The sequence below is a fragment of the Myotis lucifugus genome, unplaced genomic scaffold (assembly GCF_000147115.1).
Source record: "Myotis lucifugus unplaced genomic scaffold, Myoluc2.0 scaffold_98, whole genome shotgun sequence".
In the NCBI taxonomy this organism is placed as follows: domain Eukaryota; kingdom Metazoa; phylum Chordata; class Mammalia; order Chiroptera; family Vespertilionidae; genus Myotis; species Myotis lucifugus.
In genome coordinates this window covers 3,390,271-3,395,786 of record NW_005871146.1, presented here as the reverse complement: position 1 = coordinate 3,395,786, position 5,516 = coordinate 3,390,271, and the positions used below count along the sequence as shown (strand labels likewise).

The 5,516-nt window shown below is 35.2% G+C and overlaps 1 protein-coding gene across 15 annotated transcripts in view; it reads left to right on the top strand.

Annotated features, from left to right (window-relative positions):
* Nucleotides 1-5,516, top strand: part of ERC1 (ELKS/RAB6-interacting/CAST family member 1) — a 495,769-nt gene that overhangs the window by 197,461 nt on the left and 292,792 nt on the right. For 10 of the 15 annotated variants that reach the window (XR_002830082.1, XR_001348909.2, XR_001348905.2 and 7 more), the window contains one exon: nucleotides 4,092-4,103. The exons of the other annotated variants lie outside the window; for them this stretch is intronic. The gene's annotated coding sequence lies outside the window, so the exon portion shown is untranslated. The remainder of the gene's footprint in view (nucleotides 1-4,091; nucleotides 4,104-5,516) is intronic. 15 annotated transcript variants of the gene reach the window in all.

Here is a 5,516-nt window from a genome sequence, read left to right as displayed (position 1 = left end):
CCCTCCCCTGCAGGCCTGTTCCCACCCAACTGCCCTCCCCTGCAGGCCTGGTTGCCCCCAACTGCCCTCCCCTGCAGGCCCAGTCACCCCTAACTGCCCTCCCCTGCAGGCCTGGTCACCCCTAACTGCTCTCCCCTGCAGGCCTGGTTCCCCCCAACTGTCCTCCTCTGCCGGCCTGGTCACCCCTAACTGCCCTCCTCTGCAGGCCTGATCGCCCCCAACTGCCCTTTCTTTCAGGCCTGGTCCCTCCTAACTGCCCTTCCCTGCTGGCCTCATTGCCCACAACTGCCCTTCCCTGCTGGCCATCTTGTGTCCACATGGGGATGGCCATCTTGTGTGTTGGAGTGATGTTCACTTTGCATATTACTCTTCTATTAGATAGGATTATACTGAAAATGTTATTATTTTTATATTCATTTCTTCTCTCTGCTTGTAATATGTTTACAATTGTACACGCACTTTTCCTTCTGTAAAAGTTTAAGTAAATTCATAAGCTATAATGTTCTTTTTTTTTTTTTTTTAATCCTCACTCGAGGATATTTTTCCATTGATTTTTAGAGAGGGAAAGACAGAGAGAAACATTGATGTGAGAAAAACACATCGATTGGTTGCCTCCTGGTCGAGCCCCAACAAGGGGTTGGGCTGGGGAGGACCCTGCAACCAAGGTATGTGCCCTTGACCGGAATCGAACCTGGGACCCTTCAGTCTGAAGGCCAATGCTCTATCCACTGAGCCAAACCAGCTAGGGCATGCTATAATGTTCTTACAATTTAATATAATTCAGTGGGATTACTTTTCAATCTGCAGGGTAAATAAAACAAAGATAATCATTTTCCTGTTTTGTCACAATGAAATGCCAGTTTTAACTCTGGGTTTTACAGTTTAACATTTCTGGAACTGGGATACATGTATAAATAATGGCATGGCATAATTGGCTTGGTGTAGTTTTTTTTCTTTCTTGATGCATAAAGTAATGGTACATCTTCTGTTCTTGGTAAATTGATATTAAAGGTGCATGCAAAGAGAGTGGATAAAATTCTTTCACGGAATGTGAGAGTGGAAGAAAGTATTTCCAGCCCGGCCAATGTGGCTCAGTGGTTGAGTGTTGACCTATGGATCTGGAGGTCACAGTTCAATTCCCTGTCAGGACACATGCCCAGTGTGGGGCGTGCAGGAGGCAGCCGATCCCCAGTGTGGGGCGTGCAGGAGGCAGCCGATCAATGATTCTCTCTCATTATTTGATGTTTTTATCTCTCATTCCCTCTTCCCTCCTCTCTGAAATAAATAAAAAATATATTTTAAAAAAGAAAGTATTTCCATATTAACATTATTTTCTCATGTATTCCCTTTAAAATGTGTGTAACCAAAGAAATATATTTATTGTTATAATTAGATATGTAAATATTTTATCTACATCCTGGAAGTTTATTTTTTTTAAAAGATCTAAAACATTTTTTTGATATTTTCATTGGGCAAATGGGCTTTCTGTTTGTGATTATTTTATGTTGATATCACAGTATATTTGGGCATCTATGGCACAGTGTAACCTGAAATGTAAACCTATGTATTTAGTTTTCATATTTGTAAGTATATCTCCATAAGGAAATCTTGAATTGATACTCAGTTTAATGTCTTAAAATATATTCCATATAGTAATTAATATTAATCTGTATATAGGTTTGGCATAGACTACAGGTTAATTTAAGTATGCAATTCATGCGGAAAATGGTTCCTTTAGAGAATAATTTTTTTATTTTAAAATTTATGGTTATAGATTTGATTCCTTAATGTAGTTTGAAGAGAATATAACCTTTAATGTAGTTGAAGAGAAATGACTGGTGCTGCTGTGATGGTTGTGTATCCCTGGTTGAGGGAAAATGAGCTGTGTTGAAAAGAAAAGAAAAGAAAAGAAAAGAAGAGAAGGAAAAGGAAAAGGAAAAGGAAAAGGAAAAGGAAAAGGAAAAGGAAAAGGAAAAGGAAAAGGAAAAGGAAAAGGAAAAGGAAAAGGAAAAGGAAAAGGAAAAGGAAAAGGAAAAGGAAAGGAAAAGGAAAGGAAAGGAAAGGAAAGGAAAGGAAAGGAAAGGAAAGGAAAGGAAGGAAGAAATGCTAGAGTATTACACTGACATGACTGGTTCCTATCTGATCTGCTGCTTAGCTTGCTTCTGGGGAAACTGCTTGTTTCTTCTTCTGCTGTTCTTCTTCTTCTTGATCACTGATCATTAAGAGATAATTACACAGCTTACATAGTCAATTCTATGTATAAGTCTTGTGTACAACTTGTAATTGTTGCTACAGTCTTGATAGGCATTTAATAGTACTTAAAATTTTACTTGAAAGTATAAACACTAGAATTATATATTGTTATTTTATGTGCATATTTTTTCTCCTAAATTAATTTCCCCAAAGCTATAGTTTGATGCCAAAGTGAAATATGACTCATGAATAGTAAAATAGGTAAAAAGATTCTTAAAGTTGTTCACTGTTGACAGGAATAAGCTTATTTTTTAAAAATGTATTTACCTAGCCCTAACCAGTTTGGCTCAGTGGATAGAGCGTCGGCCTGCGGACTGAAGGGTCCCAGGTTCGATTCCGGTCAAGGGCATGGACCTTGGTTGCGGGCACATCCCCAGTGGGGAGTGTGTAGGAGGCAGCTGATCGATGTTTCTCTCTCATCGATGTTTCTGACTCTCTATCCCTCTCCCTTCCTCTCTGTAAAAAAAAAAAAATAAAAAAAAAATTGTATTTACCCATGTCTTAAAGCCTTGCATCTATAGATTTCAGTTAGTGTCATTGTTGATCTGAAATTATTCTAACTTACTGCATCATAACCAGTAAAAAGATAATTGGGAACAATCATTTACCCTCTTTTTTACTTTGAATATTGTATTGTACACTGTTTTATATGTGCCAAAGAGTCTTGGATTTTTATAGATAGGCATCTGTAAGCATCACAAAACATTTAAAGTATCCCTAGATAGTATGCTGGCATACCTACATTCTTATCCTAGATCTACCACTTACTCACTGTGATTGTGAGGAATTTAAAATTTTTCTTTGTTTTTCATCTTTTTATCTTATATAATGGGGATAAATATATTATTTCATCATTCTCACAACTTTCAAAAACTCATTTTAAGTACTGAAACATTAGAAAAAATTAAAAATACAAATTGAAATGGTGCTTGCATTCAAGAAATATGTTTAAGGTAAAATTTAGATCTTGAAGATAATCTTGATGACACTGGCCATTAAAAATCTAAGTATCTGTAGGATAATAGTAATTTCAGTGACAGTGATTAATTTTTAAAAAGGTAAACTGTCTGCTACTATAAAAAGTAATATTGAATCACAGGTTTCATACTGTGTAGGAATATTAAGCATGTCTACTTTGTTCTTTTACTGCTGAGCAGTATTGGAAATGAATTGATGTTTATAGAGTCTTATATTTTTCTTCCTATTGCTTTTAGGTTGCACCAGTTGAGGTAAATTTTGGTAGATTTGAAATGAAAAATAATGCATTTGGCGGGAAAATTTTAGTTTTCACATTTGAGAAAATTATACTTAATTCTTCTAAATAAATTAGAGTCCTGTATTCTACAAAATATCCAAAGTTGTCAGTGTTTTTCTGCGTTTGTTTATGGGTAACTTGGATCCAAGAAATAGAGTGGGATGGGTAAAGGAGTAGTCACTTATAAGGTGTGTGTGTGTACAACTAAGCTGCCCAAAGTTGTGAAATCACTTAACTACTTAAATGGAAAGGAGGAGCATTAACCTTCTCTTCTTTTTCTTGGGGTTTAACAGTTTTTCCCCTATCCCAGAAAGTGGCAAATTTTAGATAAAATTTTTTTCTGTAGAAACTTACATTAAGGTACAGTGATGTAATCTTATGTAAAAATACATTTGTTGAGAGTTGAAAATCTGAAATTACTAATTTTTAGTGCCTGTGCAGAATCTATGACTCCTTGCCCTTCTTTAATCTTGTCCTTTGTTTGTCTATGTCTATGAATAATATTATTTTTGAATATTGTTCTTATTAATTCTTTCTAACTTTCTCTTTCACATTTTCTTCCTGGATTTGCTGTTTCCTTCAGTCTCACCTCAAGGTCAGTATGATTGTATTAAAACAAAGACTTTTGATAGAGCATTGTATGCAAACATTATTTTGAGCTGAAATGATAGAACTTATTCCAGGAAAGCAATGTCTAGAAATCTAGTTACAAGTGCATAAAATGTCAGGAGTTTTTGGTTTACCAGAAGAGTGGACTCAAAGTTCTTTGCTTCAAAAGACAGTAAGGATAATCAGAAAGCAACAATCCGACCAAACACAATTTTACTGGAAGAAAAATGAATGTGAAAGGAGCCACCAGGGGAGTGAGGAGGAAAAATATATTGTTTTAATTTAAATAAAATTTCATCGGAGACATTCAGGCTAATCATATTATATTAGCAGGGTGAAGTGCAGCATGAATTATGGAGGGAAAGTTGCCACAGTGTGAAGAACCTTTGAATTATTTCACATACACAAACCTATACACAAATCTTTAAATTTTGAGTTTGTTTGGTGATTCTGCTGATGGTTGAACTATTAATAACAAAAACAACTACCTCTACTGCTATTTACATGTGTCAGAGGTACCATGTAGAAGCTTTACATCTTCATGAGTAAGTAAATTAGTAAGAGAAGCTGGCAGAAAATAATTGGAAACCTGCATTTTAAAAGTTACTGATTTTGCATATGATAATGTAAATGAAAGTGTGAGAATTTCTGATAGGGTTTGGAAAATGATATTGCTAATACCATATACATTTTATGTAGCGGCTCTTCTTTAATAATAACGTCATATATATTTACTATTTAGAAAAACACCTGTCTGATTTACAAATAGCTTATGGGTTTACCCCGGACAGATTATTTTAATGAGGAACTGTAAATAGGGAAGGTGATTTCTCTAAGGTCAACCAATAGTAAGTGGTGATACTTGAATTTGATGCCAGATCTTCTCATTTCAATCTCAGAACTCTTTATGTTATGTGCACTGTAGCCTAAGAGTTAGAATCTGACCTATGAAACCCCAGATTGCTTGAATTTTCTTAGGTAGATTTCTCATCTGTAAAATTGGGATAGTTATCTAATCTAAAGGATTGTTGTAAACAGTGATAGAGTTCATACAAAGAGCACTTAGAACAGTGTCTGGCACAAGGTAAGCAATCAATAAATGTATCTATTATAATTACTCCTTTTTGTTTTTTTCATGGAATCCTATTTGATCCAGGGTATCATAGCATGATGTCAAGCATTTCAGGTTCTTTAAAATACTATACTGATTATATTAATCCAAACTAGTGTCAATAGAAAGTGCAAAGTAGAATTTCAATGCAAAATTGTGCATGTGTAGGAAGTGAGAAAAGAACACATATTTCTTCTATATTGATATTTTAAGACTCCACTTATCTTTTTAGATGCTAAAATTTCTGTCATAGGTAGAAAGATGAAGTTGAGGCTTTTTAAGAAGAAG